We start from the raw sequence: 24,311 nt of genomic DNA, 5'->3' as shown, positions 1-24,311 counted from the left end.
TCTGCTGTCAAAATGGGACCTAAAGAGCACTCCCTTATGCAGCCAGCCTAAAGTAGTACCTTGAGGAACTGCAGGTTTGTGCACTTCCTCATTGGCTCCATTTGTTAACTCAGGAGGTTAACTCTTGGCTTTGCCCTTAGTTGTAGTTCATGCTTACTATGCAAACGCATGCTTACACACAAAGCTGACAAATGAAGTTACTTTTATACCTGAAAAACATCAGCATGCTATCATTTTCAGCACGGGGACATTAGCATTAAGTCAAAGCAGCACTATGCCTGAAAATGAAATGTCAGACAGGTTGCCAGCAGGGATCTTTATCGTCCCGTTCTGTATGGTTATGATAAAATCAATGAAGACAATTAGAAAATGAAAATGTCTACAGCATAAATTGAATTATTTCTTATCAATCATTTCTTTAAAATTAGCATGTACACTTATTTTGTTACATAAACTGGATGATATCAAATGTGCATGTTGTTTTTTTCTCTGAACTTTCTGCTTCTTATTTTATTTCTTACACTATATACATTTGTTTTCCTCTGAAGTCTCACACTCTCACTCCCTCTTTTCCAGCTTGTTCTCCCTTGAAAGACTTCGCCTCCTGATGGCAGAGCTATCACCGCAACCTCCCGACAAACAAACCCCCACTCATACAACAAAGCACACACACACATATACTGCACCTACACACACTCACACACACTCACTCACACATATAGACTGCGTGGGTGCTCTGCAGTGCCTCTACCTCATTGACCACAGCATAATACTTCATTAGTTATATAGCAGATTTTAACGTTCTAAGTGAGATTAGCTTCCTTTGTCTCCTTTTGGCCTGTGAAAAGCTCGCTGCCATAAACCTTCTCTGCAGTCACAAAGCCAATAACCTCAATGTCAGGACATTTTATGTTTTCCTGGCATTTTTTTTATAACCAATTTATTTCTTTATTCTCAGTGAGTGTGTGCTTTGGAGGAGATCCATGGCAGTATGACTTATTGTGAGTCTGGAAATTGTTACACTGTAAAAAATACACACAAAGGACTCCCACAGGGGTCAAAAAACTGCAGTTTGTTAGTCAGAAAATAGAGAAAGCAGACTCTTGTATAGAAAAGGGTATGATGCAATTTTCTAAAAAGCTCATAAATCAAAAAGAGCACTGTAATGTGTTTATATATTTAGCAGCTCCCCTTGTAATATTAAACACCTACAGTATTAACAATCAGACTGCTTAAGGCTGCTCCATAAAGGGTGGCCATTTGTCTCACAGTGCCAAGTAAAGTTAAAAAATTCAGGAGGCAGTCGGGGTGGGGTGGGGGCGGCTGGGCACTGAACTCCATTCTAAAACCTTCTGAGAAATTTTCGACGCAATTGATCATCGCACTTCATTTCGCGAAGCACAAAGCCTGAAGCGTAGAGAGAGGAGCGCTCAGCAGCAGAAAGACAGAAACACTAAACCTGTCCATCTGGGCACCGTCTGCGTGGGCGGCTGCTGATTGCACCCTGACGTGCCGTGCACACTGCGAGCGGCTGATGTGACGTCGTAATCTGACCCGGTGTGGGCGGTGCAACAGATTGCTCTGATTGCTTCAATGTTCTGGTCTCGTGCAGCTACAAAGTTTGGAACAGGCAAATTATTAATGTTTTCGCTGCTTTAACAGAGTAATTACCATAGCCGACTGCACGCAGGCACTGTTAATAAGAAACATTAGTCTTTACTGGAAATGTCACCGAAAAAAAAACAGAGCTGTAAACTGACATCTTCATTTCATAAAGAACTAAACTGGAAATGATTGCGAGCAGAGCCTATGGGTCCTTCAAGCAAGGTTTGGTAATGTTTATAATATATGTTCATTATATGCTCATGTATTAAACTGTATGACAACATTAATTAGTCATGCAGCTTTGCAGTTCTGATAGTTTGACTTTGAGACTTGACTACAGCGACCAAAGTGATGAGTGATTTGTTCCAGCTGATTGCCACTTATATAACCTTCTAATACTCTGCACATGATGAATACATTAACGGCATACGTAAATGAGAAGCACAAACTCGTTCTGCTGTGTGCCCAATACAGTTATGGTGCTAAATTTTCCACTAATACAGCACAATTAACTCATACCTTGTAGTTTTCATAATTCTACACTTGTTTATGTTTTATTCATATTAGGGATTTTCTTTCCCTCCTTCTCTTACTCGACCTTTTCTTTCCTTTTTGTTGTTTAGATTCCTGTAATTTTGTCTTTATTGTTTCAACTGTTTTTCTGTCTGACATTAAATATCCTGATTATACAGATTGCTAAATGATTTAGATAAAGATAGATTGAGGAGTTATTTACTGTGTGGGTGTCAGATTGGGTTTTCAGATGCAACATTTTTGGAGTGATTGTGGTGTGCAGTCTAACGTCATCTTGACTTTGTCTTCATCTTGATTACAGAGACTAGAGAAGCTGGAGGCTGGAGGGTTTGGCGATGAGTGGCCAATTGCAATATCCCCACTTAGGCAAACACAATATTTTATACATTGCACTTATTTAGCAAGTCTTCATGTCAACATCATCTTTCATGGGATATTAGTTACAATTCAACACTGTGCTCATGCCCCAGAGATAATGAACAAACTAAGCAAAGATGGTAAAAAATAAACTGCTACAAAGTTTATCTGTGACACATCTGGCTGGCCGTCTATTGAACTCTTATTGTGTTTGTGTTTTAGGTCAAACATCTGCACAGGACGAACATATGTTCAGGGCTGTCCTGACCTTTTAGCAGCATTACAAAATGTGCAAACTCTATAATATGTCAAACATAAATATGTGGAGTGGCAATGTTTTTTTCAATCTCTAAAACCAGATATTTGCATATGGATGCAGCATCAGTAGTTGAGGGTCATGATATTAGTTCATGTAATCCTAGTGGTATTGACCAATCCCCTTTCAGCAGACATTGGAGCAGTGAAACAGTCAGTGTTTGAAGCAGAAGAGGCAGAATCCATCGTCTATAGTCTAAGGACAATTTTGCAATTTATCTCATATTCAAATAACTGCTGGCCACTCTGAAAAATTTGCATGTTGTGTTGTTTTTTGTGCAACTCATGATGTCAACATGTTTGTGTCCAATTCTGTGTTTTTATGCCATATATAGCCTCATGCACTTATACACTCACACACACATGCCTGACATCAGTTATGTCCTTGAGGCTTTAGTGCTGAGGCCTTAGGGTGGGTGATGGAAAGGGCCACTGACTACTTAGTCACAAAAATAAATCTTCATTTAAAGTGTACAGTATTTTTTTAGACCTAAGCCTTTTTGAGCGTCCATTATCACCTTTGCATACATATTTTCAAATATTGATCGTAGATTGAAATCAACAGTTTGCACATCAGTTTGATTGTCCTTTTCTAAATGCTGATTCCATCCTGTTTTGTTTGTACTTATTGGTTCAGCTCTCTGCGCACAGTATTAAAGGCAGTGTTCTGCTGGTGAGCCACTTCACTGAGTAAAATGTATATATATACATTTTCCAAACAAGGTTACTTGTGCTTCACAAAGAATACAGAGGGATAAAAGGAAGGCAGAAAAAAGGGATGCTTCTGAATAATTCATTTAAACATGATTGACCAAGGGGATTGAATTACGGGATTGATTGATCATTGGGCTCGTAAAATGGAATCCCAATGACCACTGAAACCTAAATGTGACTTAAATGACTGGAGGGCGAAGCGGCATAGGTCTGACGTGTTCAGGCGTTGCAGTAAAATCCATCTATGTTGTAAATATTAGACAGGTTGGCTAAATATGCACAAAATAAAGTATAAATAAGGGTAAACATATTTTGAAAATGGTATGTCTAGACTGACAATGCTCCAAACATGTTTCATTTGGATTAAAGAGAAAAACAGATATTAGTCATTTTACTAAAGAAGGTGCAGGTTAGGACTGGAGCTAGTAATGTGTTTGATTTCTCATTAATGTTTTAAACTCTTCAATTGATTTGAGTTCACCTGATTAAAAGCACTGACATCAAATGGTCCCTATCCCTTTATTCTGTACAACAGAAGCTAAAGGGCCATGAAGGTTAATAATGATAAGGAGGATAAATTCAAGTCATGAAATGATTTTAGCAATGAAAAATCCAGAATCCTGACTGGCATTTCATCAGATTTTGATAATTACTACAAGAAACACAATTATCAAGAGCAAATTAAAATTCAGAAACATAGGAATATACGTTTGAACACAGAGTGTAAAATTATGTTAAAGTTTGATCTTAAATAGAAGTACATAATCTACATTGTTAATTTTGTAAATAGAGATGTGATTTCTTGTCCACTTGTCTTGAAACCACTGTCTCCACTTTCTTTGTCATCATCAAAGACACAGTGTGATAACACAAAAAAAAGACACAAGTCTTGGTTTGAGCTGAAGAAAGAATGGATTCTAATTTATGATTCTGTGCTTGTCTAAATAATTGTTGGATAGTTAAATAAAATATCAGCAGATTGTGAAACGGTCATTATAACCAGAAGAAAATCAATGTTTTATACAAAACAAGAAAAATCACATCAGGGAAGCCAAAACCTCCTGGCTCGAAAAAGGCCTCAGACTTTTCATCTACTATTAAAACGTTGTCAGGTAAGTTCCCGACAATCGCTCCATTATTGGACTTTTCATTTAAGTTCTGTTACAGACATCTAAGGTTATTTTTGTGCCATTTCAAGAAGAATGTCCCGACCTGACACATGCCCCCGCCAATTAGCCTTTTTCAGTCTCATAAATCAATTTATCAAAAATGAAATGTAAAGACGCATATTTTCACCTGTATTATTAAGGTTATGTTATTGTATGGTTGTTTTGCTTATAATACAATTGTAACAGCTTTTATTGAAGTAACGATCAGAGTTAGACTGCTGGATGCTGACACCTCATGCAGGTGCTAATAGCAAGAGCAACATTGTGTGTGTGTGTGTGTGTGTGTGTGTGTGTGTGTGTGTGTGTGTGTGTGTGTGTGTGTGTGTGTGTGTGTGTGTGTGTGTGTGTGTGTGTGTGTGTGTGTATGTGTGTGAGAGAGAGAAAGGCTGCTAAGGTTTCCAGGAGTATTATTGTCTCTGGTGTTTCTGTCTCACACTCTGCTCTCTCTCTCTCTCTCTCTCTCTCTCTCTCTCTCTCTCGCTGTCTCTCTCCTCCTTCAAAGCAAAACAACAAATCTCTGTATCCCTTATTTTTCATTACCGCCTGTCTTGCTTTATCCCTTCAGGTCCAAGTCGGAACCTTGTGTTTTGTCTATTTTCTCTTTCTATGTTGTATTTCTCAGCCATTAGAGTCCTGGACATGCCCTCCTTCTGTACTAGAATAATCCCAGATTACACACATATATCCAGTGTGTGTGTGTGTGTGTGTGTGTGTGTGTGCGTGCGTGCGTGCGTGTGTGTGTGTGCCACATGTCTTGTTTTTTCTCTTTATGAATGTTTTCTGCAATCTTGAGCCTTGTTATTTTTTTTCTTTGCAATCACTGACCTCTGCAGCTTCGTAAACTGTTGTTAAATTCTGCAATCAGACCCTCAAACAACAGTAATCAGGTCCTGGATTTCAGAGCTGTTAAATTCACATAATCTGACCCAAATGTCACTTCCAATTTAGAGTGAAAGGATGAATAAAAAAAAAGCTGTCTGCCATTTGGGAATCCTTGAATGAACAAATTGTGTAAGTAATGAAAGAATAGTCACTGCTGATCCTCCTGCGTGCCACATGTAAATCTCAGCTCTGTGTCTGTGTTCTGTATGAAGTGTGAAGCTGGATTTTATATGTGATGGTTTTCACGTCTCGCTGTTTGTAAAAGGGGATGTTTGCATATTGCAGAATCATTACAGTAGATGTCTACTTTTTTGCTGTGTGAAGCTCCTGAATTCAAAGGCAAGCACCACTTTTTTCTTATTTATGAGGACGAAAAAAGGAGGAAAAACAGCCAAAGAAACCACAAAGTGGAGATTAATTAATGCCAGCGAAAGTATAAGAAATGGCTCTGAGAGTGTCTAAAATGCAGTTTTGGGTAAATAGGCAAATCACTAATATATATTACAGCTGTTACTATTAATAATTTATTTATACTTTATCAATCTCGCAAGGGGAAATTCACTTTTAAAACTCTGTTTAATGAACATGCTACACACATAGGCCGAGATACACACATACACAAACCAGAGAGGTGTCAGAGTGAGGGGGCTGCCCACAGCGAGGGCTCCACTAAGAAAAACTACGTGTTGCTAGCGATGAGGTGTAAATTAAGTCAAAGCTAGCAAAACGTTTTTTTTTTTTTTATTAAGGGAAGATACTGTTAAAACACAATAAAGTATTTTCTTGTTTAAAATATTTGAGATTCTCCATCACTCTCTTTGTCTTTGGTTTCCTTAAAGTCACTAGGTCTGAGCCCACAGCAGGTAGTAATTCTATCAAATCAATAAAAGCTTCGTTATAAAGTCGATATGATCAATAAAAGTACAAAAATACATTTTTCCTTGTTACAATCAAGCACTAGTGGGGTGCAAATCAGCATAAACTAAGTCTGAGAATCAGGAAAAATATCTGAACGAAACAAATGCTATGAGAGCGTCTCTAATCTTTAGCAGAATATGTAAACACGTGGGGAATGGATTTTAGGCTGTCAATCAATCTTCATATTTCTAAAATCAGCCCACCAGTGATTGTTTTTTCCAATCAATTCCTCCCCCAGTGAGGCATCTTTCATTGCTTGTTTTTATGGCAGCTGCCTGTGTGGCCTCTGCCTCGAGTGCGTCCCTCTGGATTCATTTACGGGCCGTCTGTGAAGGTACTGTTGCATGTTTTAATGACCACAAAGCTCTGTGGGCAGCAGCCAGTGTAATGTGCACTGCATCGAGCGTCTGAGCGATCCAGAAAAAGGGCAGCAACAGCACGCATGAGTCAGTCACGTTAAAAATGTGTATTTTCCCAAGTCAGTTGGCAAAAATCTGCACTTGGGTTGGCATGCCCACTGTACCCTACTGGCTGCCAGCTGTCACTCAGGAAGACAGAAAGATGCAGGGGAGAAAACGAGGGGGGAAGAAAAGGATGGGGGAGATAAAGGGAGTGATGATGATGTGAGGACAAGAGCCCCGAGGCATTTTTTTCTCTCTTGTTTCTCGTTTGTCTCTCTGATGATACCACAAAACATGGCTCCAAAAGATGAGAGAGGTCGACATAAAAGAGAAAAAGGAGAAAACAATGCGTAAGGGGAAGAAAGAGAGAGCGAGGGAGAGAGGGTAGAGAAAGAGAGTGATCTGAGGAGGAAAATGACAAACCATTTGTCATGTTTATGGCAAAATCACTAAGTATGCAGGCCACAACACTGGGATTCTTAATGCATTAGCTCAATGAGTGCACTCTAGGGTTTTCCATGGTATCAACCAGACCAAATATTCTCACTCTCAAGTCATTAAATATGTCAGCTTGTCAAAATGTGTAGCTGTAGGTATACCCATTTACCATAGTTTGTGGACCCTGTCTTCAAGGCAGGTGTAGTTGTATAAAGAGCACAAAGGTCCACTTGGGGTAAAGGTACAGGTGCCATGGAAAGGTAAATCAACATATGACTGGAGCCGTAATTCAATGTTGACTTCTTTTAAATTACCCAAACTAATCTAACATCTCATCAGTGAAAGGTATCACACAGAAGTATTCATTGAAGACTGGCAAAGAAGAAATGACGTGTCAAACAGAAAAGTATATCTTTCATGTCATCACCTCAATTCTGAACATTCTCCTCTTGGGCTCAGTTATTTAACCAATAGTCTTTCCAGGCTCTATTCAACTTACTGACCCAAGTCTGGTCACCTCTGAGTATTATAAAAGTTTCCAACAGTAAGCATCCATCTTCAACTACTGTCAGGCAGAAAGTGCGACTGACCATGTTTGTCTAACGCTCTGTTGGATCAGGGACTACGGTCTTATATGCCTCTTTGACCCTGTTTTCACAAGAAGTAAAGAGTTCTTACATTTCTTACTCAGATGGCACAGTCAGGACAGCTGGAGGCAAAATACCCAAGAAAGCCACAAAGGCTGTAGTTGCTGCCAAGATTGTGGTTCACCAGCCTGACATGACCAAAAAATAGTGGAGCCAGTGTCATCGAGGGTCAGTGCTCTCTAAAAACATACCAAACTGTTGTGACCATTTCTGTAACATGAATAAGAAACCACAGGACACACGACAACGGACAACATGAGATTGGCTTATTGTGGGTTTAATTTGCAACATATTACACACGGAATTGAAATTGAATTGAAATGGCTAAATCCACCAAGCACAAAGTGTGTTATGTCTGCTTTTTAATCACATTGTCACCTTTGTCTAGTCGTTGCAAAATGACCTTCACACATGTCCATATGTTAAGCTCCTACAAGTATCCCTGAGACTCAAATAACACTCCCTTAGTTGACCTCTGATACAGCTTAAAATAATATATTGTGTATAGGCAGACATCTTTGGTCCTATACAGTGCATTAGTTATATTATATGTTAGTTAAATAACTACTTTGTGTACATTTGTACTCAACTAACCCCTAAACATGATCTTTTTTCTTATACTAACAAATTGTTTTTGTGCCAAAACTAAATAAAACTGGACTGTTTTGTGTCATTAAATGTGATTACATATCATGTGAAAATGAAGGTGGCGCAAACTTGACTGTGTAGCCCTGACATACCAAACTTGCTATAGGTGGAACCATACTTTTAATATTAATGGGCGACGCCTGAGTGATGTCACCCATCTGTTTACAACAGGGGGCTCCAAAGGCTCATTGGCAGCAGCCGCAATGCTGGAAATCCTGTCTCAGCCTAACTTTCAGTCAAGCTAACGACAGTCTAAGAGCTGGAGCTGAGGCGGGTTGTAAGCCTTATGACACACTGTTACATCATGTCCACTTGTCAATCACGTCAGCTACGTGCCTAACTTTGGATCATTCATTAAATCAAAACGGAGCCATCTGAAAAAAAATATTATTTTGTTTATTTGAACCAGGTTGTTAACATGTTAATTTCTGCTGACAAAATTGCTTTTTTGGCTGTGATGTGTTTGTGACTTTCGGGGCTCCTGGAGCCAGCCTCAAGCTGCACTTCCTTATTGGCTTCATTTTTCAAGACTGGAGGTTGCCGCTTGGGTGGAACCTAGATTGTCATATTTTGAAGCTTAGGGTCTAAGATCGAGCTGTCCCATGGGAGCTGGCCCTTTGGAATAAAAAATAGTCGACCATAAAAAACAGCTTGTTTTTTGTGCGCATACTTCCGTGCATACTGTGCTTTAAAATATAGAGGTATAATCAAAAGGAATGATAGATTCTGCCATGTTGATTTGTGAGGATCAACTGGAGTCAATCAGATTTTCGAAGATGCAACGTCTCGTTCCATAGAGAAGTAAAATGCAATTACCAGCAGACAGCAGAGAAAAGGACAGTCCATTTTAAAGAAAAGCTTGTTTTCTGCTTCTGTCTGATGAATGACGACTGCTGTGAACCCATAATGGAGCCCGCAGCACTAACCACACACTGTACTAAATCTAATGTCATGACTTCTCTCGATGACTTTGGGACCATCAATCAAGCTGAAGCCACAGCGCTGCAGAGAGACCGTTCCAGCTTAGTTACTCGAGAAAACGTGTGAGCAGCATGTGTTACATTTTTTGGTTGAAAAAAGTGTGTATCAGCACATCCTATACATCGGATTTGACATACAGTTCCTTGATGTTCTTCCTCGCTGCTGCAGCACATTTTATAGATTAATACACTCCTTGAAGTCTTTCATGTTACACGACTGGGCACGACACACGTAGATATAACTTGCTCGTATTCCACCTCATGGGAAACATTAATATTTAATCTTTGGCCCGTACAAATTACAACTGAGCAGCAATCTGCAGCTCCACTGATTCAATATACATACATGAAAATCCGGAAACGTGTTTTCAAACCAAACATTCTTTTCATGAGACATAAAACTTGACTTTTCTGTGATTTATAGAGAACACCAGCAGTTTAACAGACCACTTAATCATAAAAAAGTCACACTCTGTGGATTGTGCTCGATTAACAGACTTTAGTGTAAACAAATGTCAAAACTGCTGTTCCTCAGAAAGCTTCCCGTCTCATCTAAAGACTTAACATGAACTCTTTCTTCATTCAGCTTTCACATTCACGCAGTTTTCCAAAATATAACGACTGGGATATTTTTCTAAACCATTCATGCAGATAACAGTCGGCATGTTTCAAGCAAGCTCGCCTACGTACAACGAGATTTGTTGAAGCAACATGACATGAACAATTATTCACGAATCCATTTCAGCATGTACATAAACAAGGATGACTCATCTTCAAAGCTGTATTTTCATTATACTCAAGCGTTATGTTTTGAAATACAATGGGTCTTGTTCCATTTTGTGTTATGAGATATATCATTTAAAATGTGTTTCAGATTAATAAATTCTACAGGCAGGAAAAAACTAATTAAGATTCACATTTCAAACACACTGGTATTTCCAAAGGGAAAAGTGTGCTCTAAGAAGCAGGTAGACTGTTTGTATTTTTTTAATAACTGTATTGAATATCCCCAACGTTATATCACCTGCATCACTGTACTCAAATCCTGTTCCTACAATAAAGGACAAATGAAAATCGAGTGAGAACTTGGTTTGTTCTTTCAGTCTCCAGCAGTGTAATGTATGAAGGAGGAAATAAAATTGCCTGTAGTAGAGCAACAGAGGCCCTTTTGAGATAGAAGAATTGTGATTTTATTCCATCTCAGTGCACTCACATAGGCAGCTGCAAGCTATTGATGTCTGTTCGCACAGCGATTGTTATTCAACATTCAGTTCAGGGACTCTAGGAGAGGATACTGCTTTTAAAAGTAAAAACTATATTGTATGTTGGACAGCATGCATCGATGCAATGATGACCCAGCAGCTTTCATCTGCATGGGGCTTACATCTAAGGATGAACAGGTTGCTCTGCATGCTAAATCAAAGTAAGGCACTCACAACCTTAAACCTGCGTCGTGTTTCTCAAAGACAAAAAAATGGAGCGGTTTCTTCTCAAATACTCATTGAGACAAAATGAATGCAGGAAGCTATGTTTCTTTGGCCTGAAACCACAGTAAATTGATACGTCAGCATCACTGCTGATATAATCATGGAATGATATGCACTGCACACACAGCAAGACTGAAGCATAGCAGGGGAGTGCGAGCGGTTCCTGTCTCCTCTTTATGGCGATATCATGAAAATAATGATCCCTCTTCTTTGCACCTGCACTGGATTACATTCAGTTTCAGGATGTAAGCTTACACCTCACAACTTTTACATATTTACCAAAGCCCGTGATTGGATATGATCTGTAGGAGTGTCTATGTATAGAGTTGAGCTACAGCAGGTTCGTCTACAATACCGGGTTACTTACAATACATGTAAGGTTTCCTGATTAGATGAACTCTAATAGTCCACCCATTAACCGCCAATCATTTTCCATGTGTTTGGTTTCACAGGATGTCATTTTAAAAATCTCCGAAATATTGAAGGGAAAATTAAATGTTCAACTCAAAGACATTGAGTATGAACTCTGTTCTTCAGCTTAAATATGTATCTAGCCTACTTGCTAAACAGTTAACTACTCTTTATCCATTACTAAAAGCTTACTATTCAAGCATTCATCCATTACTATTTTTTGCTTTATATTTGCACTGTTTATCAAATCATTTTAGCAACATATATATACATTTATCCAGTACCTTAAGCTTGGTCTCTATTTCTAGTTCTCCATGTTAGTCCCACAGTGCATTTAGTGTACCATCTTACATCTTATCACTTTCAGCCAAAAGGTGTTCACATTTAGATTATTATTTGAACATTATTCTATTGTTTGTATCCATTTTTTTAACCAGATTCTTTTTAATATACAATTTTAACAAACTTGATAATCTTTGCCTAAAAGTCTTACTTATCCATTTCAACAGTTATCCATTAGCCGACTTTGCCAGTTCAGCCAGATAACATGCATTTACATTTAACCAATGATTTATTTACTTCAGCTCAGGCGCAGCGCAAGGGTTCCAATTTTGGATTGACCCGTTGATATCAGAAGTTAAAACGCTTCCCCCTTCCTTTAGCCTCTTTTTTATTATCGACTTTTAAAGAACCTGCTTATGATGTTTCTCTACTCATTAATTATCACACACGAGTAAAACATGCTGACCTTATTGCCCAATTCAAATGTAATGATCAATAAAAGTAATAATCCTGTTTTATTGTTTTGCTATGGATGGTAGAGACCAACACACTATTTTTCAGAATGCAGTTGTATAACTTCTATTTAAAAAAAACTCTAAATTTTGATGACCTTAATGGATCAATATCGGTTTATTATTAAAGTGCGGAGGACGATAGCTTTTGACTTTTAATTAGAGAGGGAGTGTTTCTCTACGCTGACTGTGTATGAACTTATCTCAACAGAGGAAAGTTTAGGGGCCAGATACACGTCTGACCAGCTGCCTGGTGTGCACAACAATAGCCCGAGTGTGTCATCTGAGCGCCCGTGCCAAAGTGAGCTGTGCCCAACTGAGCACACATCTCGCACCTCCTGCGCAATATATGACAACCATCTTCAAGGGATGGAGGGAAGAGAGGAGAGACCCTGAGTCACGCAGAGGTTTTATTAAAGGCCCTTTGTTTTTTTGTTCTTTGCCTTATAGCTTATATCTTGCCCACTTTTTTGATGCTCTTTTTGTTTTTCTAGCAGGTTTCTTTTTCGTTATATTCAGCCTGCATTAAGTGCTACTTTAGTTGTTGATACAGTATCTTTATCTGCTTATTCATTAAGCATAGCATTGTTACTACTCTAGGCCTACTTGTATAATAAGTGTATCCATTACTGTTTGAGGAGGCTGATTAATCAGAATACTTCTAGTATCAGCTAGAGCCTGTATATTAAGTCGAGGGTCGGCACCCTGTTGCTCTCACCAGTCAGCTCCTTGTGGCTTTGCAAAAAAAAAAAAAAAGGCAATTTTCTTTTTTCCACATTTGATTTTCATTTATTATGGTTGTTTCCAAGTGTTTCAAATTCTCTAAGTGTGTGCAGCCCTTCATTATATTATTAGGCTTCTACTCTTTTTAATATCTATCTTCTTTAATGTCAATGTGCTTCATAATATTTTGCCTCAGCAACACTGTGGGCAACAGCCTCTTTCCAGACTAGGTAGCCAATCTGTTGCCAGAAATCTTTAAAGCACTAAAAAGTAATTTAAGAGACACTTCCAAAACAAGCACAATGCATTTTGTGAGAGAACAATCGAGAGAGATTGCTGCACTGCTGGGGAACGCTGAGCGGAGCAAAAGGTATGTTTCAGAAACAGATTAATACTCCATTAAACTCTGCGACTGCTGCAAGTTCAGTGGCAGCTCAGGAAATCGTAAGACAAGCCATTCGCAGACCGGGCGTATGTGAAAGAAACATTTCATAAAATATCAGAGCATTGGATCTCAGAGCTCTGAGATGCAGGGTGAATCTGGAGGGTGTTGCTTTAACCCTGGTGGTTTTGAATTTAGCCCCTTATATGATGTTGAATATAATCATGCTGTCAGATTCTCAACATCCCTGCCACATCTTCCACTCCCATTCGATCTCTCTCAGTCACTCAACCAATCACGCATTTCACTCTGCCCAACCCTGATAAGCCTGTGGCTCCTTTCCTGCACGTCATTACGCTTTCTCTCTCTCTCTCTCTCTGATTTCCAACTCTATTCACTTTCCTATCTCTCCAATAAAGGCACAAAACGCCCCCCCCCCCCCAAAAAAAAAAAGCTGTTAAATAATATCATGTAGAATATTTTTCTTCATCAAGATAGTCGGTTGTGTTGTTTGATAAGCGCCGATATGTGTCTGATCCCTCCTTATTTCTGTATGTTCTACAGACAGACATACAGCAGCGTGTGATGGAGGAAAATCACCTGCTGAAGAGTTGTTGCATGTAATGTGGTTAAAGATATCAAGGAATGGGACGCCGGTAGTCTAGTGGTTAGCGCGTGCCCCATGTGCTGCGGTCCTCCAGGCGGGCGGCCAAGGTTCAGGTCCAACCTGGGGCTCCTTTCCCGTATGTCATTCCCCACTCTCTCTCTCTCTCTCTCTCTCTCTCTCTCTCTCGCTCACTGATTTATGGCTCTGACCACTGTCCTGTCTCTACAGGCGTGGGAAGCCCAAAAATAAACCTTTAAAAAGAGCGATATCATGAAATGCTTATTTAGATCGATTAGTAATGTGAATGTGAAGCTGCATAAGCTTCATTGAAAGTTTCGAATTGCGGCTTCATACAGATTCTTTAGGGGGAGCTGCGGGCAAAAGTGGCTCTTATGATGGGAAAGGTTGCTGACCCCTGTATTGACCCAACATTGAACCCTTCATTAAGGACTTTTAACTGAATTGACAATTCACTGAATGTTAACTCTTAATTTATAACATTAAGCACAGCAATCTGTTCAAACATTTCTCCTTCATGCTGTTTCGTCCTCACTGTTCTTCTATGTCGCTTGCTTTTTAGATCTCACTCGCATTATCTAGGTATTGGATTTCAAATGAGGAAATATCGTAACATCAAATTTAATTGAAAGACTGAGCTACTCCACACTCTCGCTTTTCAAACCCCTTAGCGTGTGTATCAACATACCCTCTGGTATTTGAGCACCCATGGGTGGGAAATCACTGATCTAGGCTCCTCATGAACACGCATTTTGTCCAGCTGCAGGCTACAGCGACTCCGAAGCAACCTAATGTGAATTATGCCGCTCAATCGCACTCTGTTCCAACATCACCATGAATCTATCCAAACTACGTCAAACGACCCGGCCAGTTTAGACTGATACTATCTTTAGTGATAGAGATGTGAAAAACCAGTCATTGGCCTTGTTCAGATTCAGAAGAATGACACAGATATTTCTCCTGTATTGTCTGACTGAGTGATTTTGAAGCAATGTCGTATTTTTTCGATTCTTCATAAACTCGAGGATCTTGGCATTCCTGTTCTTCGTATGACACCTAACTGAACTGATTTCCTGTTCATGAACTTGATTCAGTCTGTTGAAATAAAGACGGACTACATATTCAAAGGTTATGAAGGTAAAATATGTGATTGTTGATTCAACAGCTAACACAGAACCTATTTCAGGACTTAAAGGAGCATCAGCACAAATGAACAGCCTGGATAGTGTCAAAGGTGTAATAACATACGGTCATTAAATTTACTTTCAGAGCTTGACTTCATTACAGTTTGACTATTGTAAATTGCATGTAAAAAGGCACACTTGAATGTCCATTTCATGCATCGCAGCACTTGTGTTTTTCTTCACTGACTGTTAAATGACGTGCTAGTTGCAGAAATAAAACCAATACAAAGCAATGGTTGGCTTTAAGTGCTGGTTATGATTGTATTTGAGCCACTGATGTACAAAAATTGTTCTATTATATGAATTACTTGCACAAAACTGACTCTTTAAATGATTACCAGATTGGGTAAAAAGTGATTGAGTGGTTGTTAATATGATTGATTAGCATTTCATATTTGATGGTAATTAGTATTACAACAATCAACAGTAATTAAGGAACAATTGGAAACTATTTGATGTCTGTGTTTTATTCGCCTTGGAAGGATTTGGTTGTGCATGTGCTGATATCGTCTTTCCCACTCCGCCAAATAAATAGCACCCATAAAACTCAGGCGTCTGCTGCACAAGATGGCAGGAAGTTTACAATAAATGTCTGGATAAATCCATGAAGGACGGCGTTGCCAACTCTTCTCCAATGAAATACACTAATGGCTGCTCAAAAACTCACACAAAGAAGATGATGCAACACGTTCATTTGCATGTAAATTCAGTTAATAGGTGCTTACCATCACAATGAAATAATTTACAACATGCAAAGAGAAAGGGCGACATTGTGAGATGCGGTTGCTTCATTAACTGGAGGTAGAGATACCACATCCAGTCACAAGCTGCCCCTTTCTGCTCTCCCAGCCAGCTGACTGAAACGGATCCAATGAGCCTCACTTTTGTCAGCAGTGGTTCAAAGTGCTGTTTACCCTCTAAATGTATAACTAATTAATTTGTGGTCATGGCCAAAGATAGAGGCTGTCCAGCTCAGCGCAGGCCTGTGGCAAGGGTACCAACACCAAAGGCCCCACTGGTTCCAGAAAGCACTCCCTCCCTCCCTCCCTCCCTCCTTTCCTCCTCCTCTCTCTCCTCTCTGATGCTTTCACTGGAGAAGAGAGAGACTGTGTCTCTGCTCCTGCTGCTGCAAAAACGCGAATGGCTCAAGAACGGCTCTCATTAAAACAGCAAACACAGTGGGAGGCGAAATCCATTCAAAATATGATGAATTCCTTTAAAAACGGATGTATGTCAACGGACGTTTTTACAGAAATTGGATCTCTAAAAAGATTAAAAGGTCAATGAATCAAAATCTGTAGCTTTGTTTAATTTGTCTCCTAAAGATATTAACTTGAGCAACACATTTGCCACAGAATATTCATTTAGATTGAGGCTGCAAATAAGAATTACTTTCACAATGGCTTAGTTTATTTTAACGATTATTAAACTAATCTATGTCAGAACGTCAGAATATTAAAAGTCAATATAATATCAAATTAATTCAATATTCAACCAAATTAATTCAATTAATTTCAAAAATTGAAATTACTTTTTTACCAAACCATCCGGATGCCAAAATTATTTTTAAAACTCCCCAAGCATTTTCATTTCTAAAGGGAAAAAAATAAACAAATCAACACATTTTAAACTGGAACATTCAAAATATGAAACATATTTGCTTCAAAAAATCACCCAAAAGTGTGTTTTATATACCGTATATAATATACATATATAAATACAAAATAATGTTTTGAATCATAATTTGGTGTTGCTTCTTGTAACGTCTTACAACCAGGATAACTCAAATATATTCAATTCATGCTTAAATTGTGCAGGCGTGTGAAGATTTGGAGGATGTTTCTCATTAACAAAATGCATCGTGTCACTACTTATTGTGATCAGGTCATATTTAATAGTTCAGCTGTTGAGCGATGTTAATACCTTCCTATAAATGTGTTCATCTGTTTTTGTAATCGTGATATGATTTGTGTTCACTACTGATTCCTGAAACTCTCCAGAGCATTGGGCTCATCACAAACTGATTTAGTCTCTGAGAGTGCTTTCAATGTTTTGCTCCCTCATGTTAGTCTGAGAAACAAAGTCACCTTAAAGCAGAGCATCTGATCATCTTTGAAGATTTTAAAACCAAGAATAAGGATCATCTGACGAGTGTGTGCTGATGCTTTACTGCTCAGTGCTGCTTATTGTATTATATTGTCTGATGTCATATTAGCTTGTTGTTGGTCTGTTTATTCTGTCAGATGATTCTCTTATAAAATAGATGTTTAATCTCTAATGGGAATACTTCTCCTAAAAAAAAAAAAAAACCTGTTACATTTAAAAGTTTAACATAAATAAAAAAAAGTCTCTATTTTTCATTATATGTGCATCTGACATGCACAAACCTTTACGTTTCGTAGGTGAATGTGTGCTGTTCTGCTATCAGAGTGACTGAGCAAATACAAAGATCTGAAATATGATTCATATATGAGCTGGTATCAAGCTAATTTGACCACATATCAAGTCATTAATAAAGTATGTATAAATTAACATTAATTGACTGATAACTTACTGTTCAATGTAATTTGAACATAAAGTCAGATACTCTTGATCAGCTGTAATGGGGAGAAACAGTCAACATGACACATCCCACGTAGGCATTAAAATGGGTGTGAGTCATGCATTAGTCAAGATTTACTTCAATATACTTTATGTACTCTTTAGAAAGTGTTTCCATGTTTGATAAAGAAGAGACGTTTTATACATGTCTTCTGAATAAATGCTTGCATAATTCCCTTTTTTTCTTCTAGAGGATAGTAGGCCTACTGGTGCATTTCTGTTATCAGCGTTTTACTACTATGACAGTGAAAGTAACCCTGCAGGGTCCATGGTATGACTTACCTCACAATTAACAGTCTGAGTGTATAGTGAATGCCGGTACTTCCTTCAAAACCAATCTGAACTTGTTTTTATAAGCTGTTTTAATCCTGCTGTTCAGTCCACCTCCAGTCTGTTCTGACAAGTTTCCACCTACTGCCCAGCACAGTCTCTGCAAGCCATCAATTTTTCAACTCTAATGGCAACAATGGGGAGCGGGAAAGCTGTCATTCCTGTAATGACTGTGCTGTCATGAAGATAATGGCTACGCTATTATGTTTTATAGACAAGAAGTTCACATATTCTTGGTTTGAGCGAGAAGTGCTGCCGCTGAGGGAAGTTAAACTGGACTGAAAGTGTACCATTTGGAAGGTAACAATGAGCGGAATAAGGCGGTGTAAAACGGAGAACGATGAGTGAAGACATAGGTTGACGACCCTTGTTTTACTGTTTTCAGCCTGTTCAAAATAAGCTCTATATGTGTTTTTACCTTAAACACCAAGGGAAAAGTCTTCATATGAAAACATTTAGGCAAAAAATAATCATTTTGTATTCTTGATCCTTCAACAAAAAAAAAACCTGCTGGTGTCAGGTGACAGGCTGACACTAATCTGTCAGAAATCAAGACAAAATGCGCTGGACATCAGTCAAACATCAATAACATCAATAAGTCAGTCAGGAATGTTACCTTTCATTCACAGCCAGTCAAAGCGGGCTCTAATGATTTGGGACTGGCTTATCACTGGCAGCAACAAGAAGAGGCTTTGATCTGCTACAGGTTGCCAAGTAAGACACACTCAAGTAAGACGGTCATTATTGAAAGAAAGCCACAGGCGAAATGCAATATTAAGTAGCTCCGTACACATTATAGTGCTTAGTACACAGCGAAGATGTTAGTAAAGTGGCCAACAAGGGCGTGCTGCTGCAGACCAAAAGATTTTAGATGAGGGATGAACAGGATGCAGAGTCAGAAGAGATGCGGATTTAAAGACACACGTGAAAGTCCAAAACAAATACAGTGAGCAATAAAAATCTCTGCCTGCTCTCTCTCGCTCTCTCTTAAGCTGTTCCAATCATCACCCCTACAGTCCTGACACTTCCAATGTATCATGCAGTGTTTTTCAGTTGCATTTATCTTCTGGGTTTGTGTGTAATGTTTTGAAGTACTTGCAGTGCATTTGCTGTGAATGGCTTTTTGCAGATAGTTTTTTTCTTTTGCAGCATGTTTCAGCTGTTGCATTTGTTTTTCACTTTTGTATCTATTCGAATATGCCACCTATTTTTTCTGACCAATGACCAATATTTTATGTTTTTCTCTTCAATCCTGCAGTCGTAGAAACACTGCAAATACACTCTGAAAGAACTGGACAGCAACATAAACAAATACAACAGGCCTGCTGACAGGCAATAAATAGTATTGGACGCATAAATAAACCACAACCTCTGTGCTCTAATCTGGGTTTTGCATGATTAACTTCAAATCAACAAATAAAAAAAATAGCACGCTGCAAAGCCACACAAAGACCCTCATACTACTATAAATACCTCTCACTAACAGTACAATGAGCCAGCTTTATCTACAAACGAAGCTGCACTATTCAATAAGCATGTTAATGACTGGAGGAGGCTGTATGCATTGTTTGGCATGAGCTGGTCATCCAGTTTTTAAATCCCAATGGCCGGCTTATTCATTGATGTATAATGAAGCCATGCAAATCAACTCTGCAGCATCAGCATCACACCAACAGACCTACTGGAGGCAAAAAAAAAAGGTACAAGTCACAAGACTGAGCAATGTAATCAGCGAGCCCATTCACTAGGCTGCCATCATTACTGGCAGACACAGGCCTCACTGCCAGCCAGTCACAGGGAAGTCCGTCCAAGAATACCTCTCTTTCCCGCTTTCACAAGATGAGATCCTTTGGAGATGCCATCTGTTTGTCTCTCGCCCGTGTGTGCCATGCGCTCAGGTTAGATCAAGTTATTGCAGCAGGCACGTCCCCCAGCCTCTGCAGCTCGCTTTTTCATGTGTGTCCTCATCACCATGTTTTGTTTCAGTGCCCCTCTGTGGGCTTAAGCCAGAGATTCCTCGAACCTTCATCCTGATTTTTAGCACAGGGGACTATTTAATGAGCTGTAGTGGGAATATAGTGTATAGTGTGTCTAGCCTGTGAAAAATCCCTTGATATCCAGACAGTCAGTTTGAAATAGTTTGAAATAGCTGCTGTTAAGAAGAAGCTTTTCTTCAACTGATGACACATAACAAGATGCTGCAAAAAAAAGCATTAAAATTTGACTCATTTTGCTTTCTGGAAGCATTTTTTTCACTCCATCCACATCAGTGAGTGCACTTACACGTCCCCGAATGATCCTCTGAAGCACAATATTTATGCATATTTCACATGTTTTAGGTTTATTTCATGTTGTTTTGATTTCAGCTAGATTGCATCCAACTGTTTCGCCGACTTAATGACAATTTAATGGGCATGCATGGTGGGAGGCAGTGCTGCAGGAGTGATATATGCAGTAAATCGGTCCAAGAGTCAGATAAGTCAATGGGAATCTGGCAGTGGAGGTGGGGGAGGTGGGATTTCAGGTTTAGACTCGCCTAACCAACTTTGACACCCCGAGAATAACAGAAAGGGGGATTTGACGCCGATTCTTGATAGTTTAAATGCATTTTTCTTCACATCATTTTTAAAAATGCAGACTATGACTCGTTCTTATGCACTACTCATAGTTTAGACGACTAAACTTACATGATGTTGCTCAAATATGCTGGGTTTAAAAAAAAAATCTAAATCTGCCTCTGTCTCTGCTGTAATCCATGTGGCTTTGATACTGTTTTGTCTTTGTTTGCATTTAAATCCAGACTGGGCCTCGGAACCAGAATTAACTGCTTCTAAACGCGACTGAAACCCTCATTCTTTATGAATGGTGTGGCATTTTGCAAAGAGGCATTGCATTGTTTCCCAGACAGACCTCGATTTTTTTTTTTTTTGCCTGCACTGAACCACGCACAATATGTGCCAAACAGACTACTTGTTGGGCTATAACACGCCAGGAAAAAAAAAAAAACACTAAACGAGTATTCTTTTTTTGTCTTTTTTTGTCTTTTTGAGATGACTCAGATGATGAAGAACATCTTGTCAGTCCGCGCGCATCAATCAGAGCTCACCTACCGGATGCTGCTTCCTCCACGCTTTCTTTCTTTTTTTTTTCTCTCGGCTGTGTGTGATGCACAGTCCGGCAGATTTGGCCGCCCTTTTTTTCCGCCCGCACGGGTCCTCCGGTGTCCTCCACGCGCAGGTGTGACCACAGTCTTGCCTTGTTGTATTCCCATATGTTGTCGCCAGCGCGATTATGAACGCCCCGGTTGATGTGTGACTGGATAGCCTGTGTGATCATGTGCTGCCAGCTCCTTTCTCTCTCCCTCTCTGTCTCCTCTCTGTAACTGCTCCCTCCGCCCGATTATCTCCCCGCTGCGGCACTGGCTACATGCTAATACGAAGAAATAAAACGTGCCTGACGCGCTGGCCAACTTGTGCGCCTTGTTATAATGGCAATTAGTCGCCGGACCGGTCCGTGCTTGCTCATCCGTGCACCTTTTTGCGAAATCCGCTGCCTCTCTGCTAGATCCGCGATTTGTGCTGAATAAATTGCCCCTGAGACGCTTTGGTTTATTTTCTGAGAGGGGGTAAAAAAAAAAAAAAAAGACTGAAAGAGAGCGAGAGAGAGGGTGAAAAAAAAAATGTGTCCAATCTGCCGGATGAGTCTGGAGAGAAGAGGAGGAGAGAAGGAGTGAGGCGTAAAGGATGAAGAGGATTATAGGAGGAGGAGGAGGAGGCTGGAGCACATTTGTGAAGGCTTTTCCTCTATATGTCATTTGAATAACAGAGACACAGTGCATATTTCACAAATGTTACCCTCTCATCATCGCTCTACCTCCTCTCTGTCCCTCTTAAACTCAACTGGTCCCCTGTTTCTAAGGGATCTATCTGTCTATCTACATGAAGTGTTTCTGTGCATATGCATTTTGAACACTTTCCGACTTGCCCTCACTCTCTCTCCCTATTTGTCACACTGATGGATGTTTTTTTGGGGTTGTTTTGTTTTTTTTCCTTCTTCTTTTTTTTAATTAGAGCTCCTCTCTGATCTGTGCAGCATGTCAGTCAGCTTATGGTTCTGTCCAATCATGGCACCGATAGTCCAAGCCTTGACAACAGAGTGTGTTCTCAAAGTGGTCCTCAAATCGGTCGGACATCTGTTCCCCGTCCCTGGAGTGATGTGGACTCGCTGAGGGAGGATCCGAGCCGAGGGAGGACTGAGACTCCAACCAGCTGCCTACATTTCAGCTGTGCATCAGAAAACCAACACGTCGAGCCTGAGATCTTCCCATGAGTCAGCTCGGTGTGATTAGGTGTGGCACCGCTTCAGCCTCACTCTTCATGTACTTAATGTGCTGTTTCCTGCATTCCCCTCAGTCATGTTCTAAGAATAAAATTGGGTTGTGATCCGTATTTAAGATGAGACATTTTGACAGAAAAAGGCATAACTGTAAGCAGAGATCAGTGGCTCTAATTACAATGCAGAGCATCAACGTATGACATTAATGATTCAGTGGGACCTTGAAAAATGAAAAATGCAGTTTCTCATTTCTGTCTTTGCCATCTTGCACTCCTGAGCTTCATTGCGTTTGATGTCGTTTTGTGTGCATCAAATGGATGTCAGAGAAACAATTACTGTGACATCTAAAGGTGTAGCAGAAAATAATGAATCTGATTCCTTTGCAAGAAGGAAGCAGATCTCAAGCGCAATATGAAACATACAAGTGTGACTCTTCTCAGTGGCAGACAAACTTGACAGAAAGGAGAAAATGAGGCCTGTAAACTGAATTAAACCTGTCAAAACCTGACAGTTATCTGATATAAACATGAATGTGCATGTTCACACAGCAGGCCCACTGCACACTAACTGACTGGCAGGAAAGTTCCCTCTAATTCACCATCTTTATAAAGCTGTTGATTTGCTACACAAAGCATACTGGGACACCGGGAGACATGGTTCAAGCTGGCAGTTCAAAGAGATTTTATGAAATATCAAAAACTTCAAAAGTTGATCACATCAAGACGCTCTGCTTTGGCTCAGTTGGTAAAATTAACTCCCGTATGATCAGATAGAGTTTATCCTGCACTGGTTCAACACCCAGTCCTGATACTGTTTGGTGCAGTTTATCTATCACACTCTTCTTTTACTGTCTATCTACAGCTATTCTGTCCAAATAAAGACAAAACCCCCCAAAAAGTTATCTTTAAAAAGTTGCTCTCATTAAGACAGCTGATCATGCTGTAGCTCCAACTCCTTCCTGACCAGCTGTGAGTGCAGCCAAGAAATCACACAGCAATAATGATAACTGTACCGTAGTTGATAATTCAGCGATATAATTTAAAAAAATCAGGAAATGTCTGGTGATAAAAGACATGAATTATTAAAGAAATATGAAGCTCTATGATCAGATTCATCTTATGAATGCAGAATCTGACACAGTGTTTTGTGTCAAACATGGACATGTAGATACGTGTAGTATCGTGCAGGATCACCCACCGTTTTACAACTCCAAGTAGGTAAACTGTCCATTTCAAGAGCTGTAATGTAATCCAGGCTATCGTCTAACAACGATAAAGCTTTAGTTAACAGATATCTCTTTGCAAGTGCAGCTTACAATCTGCTCAAAGGTGTAGTGTTGAAACTCCACTTCCATTCTTGCTTCTGAGATTACTGGTTTATGGCTAACCACTGGTCGCACCAAAGAAGTGCCAAATGATTGGCTGTTGCCCCCACAGGGAATATATCATTGCAGGACGATACCCAAGGGTTTGGAGGTTGTATTGGTTTTAACTACAAAGCTTCTGGACAGCTGTGCAAAGCAGAAGTAGCTGCATTTTATCCAAATGTATACTTTAACTTCTTTCTAACTAGGATTGATTTATGTCTTATCATTTATATTGCTGACAGAAGTTTTGTATTGTTGATATGTTGTAAATTAAACCCCCATGTGGGGAGCTGGTAGGACTCCTCCACCCACGCGTCAAGCAATCAGCAGGGCAAGGCTGTGATGAGTTGAACTGATCTCATGCAGTGTGCCTCCATCGTAGAAATCCTAACCGGAAATATATACACTGCGGCGATGCAAATCCACAGCCTTTACATAAAGCTGCCAAAATATTAAAAAGAGGCT

General features: G+C 39.6%; 1 protein-coding gene across 2 annotated transcripts in view; it reads right to left on the bottom strand.

The window, feature by feature from the left end:
- Positions 1-21,946, bottom strand: part of flrt1a (fibronectin leucine rich transmembrane protein 1a) — a 49,657-nt gene extending 27,711 nt beyond the window's left edge. Inside the window, exon 1 of one of the 2 annotated variants that reach the window (XM_065963219.1) lies at positions 21,252-21,946. The gene's annotated coding sequence lies outside the window, so the exon portion shown is untranslated. The remainder of the gene's footprint in view (positions 1-21,251) is intronic. The other variant, XM_020643299.2, reaches the window with a different exon arrangement.
- Between the last annotated feature and the right edge of the window lie 2,365 nt (positions 21,947-24,311).

This window comes from Labrus bergylta, chromosome 14 (genome assembly GCF_963930695.1).
Source record: "Labrus bergylta chromosome 14, fLabBer1.1, whole genome shotgun sequence".
Taxonomy (NCBI): Eukaryota; Metazoa; Chordata; class Actinopteri; order Labriformes; family Labridae; genus Labrus; species Labrus bergylta.
Note: the sequence above shows the minus strand (reverse complement) of the source record. Positions and strands in the feature narration are given on the sequence as shown.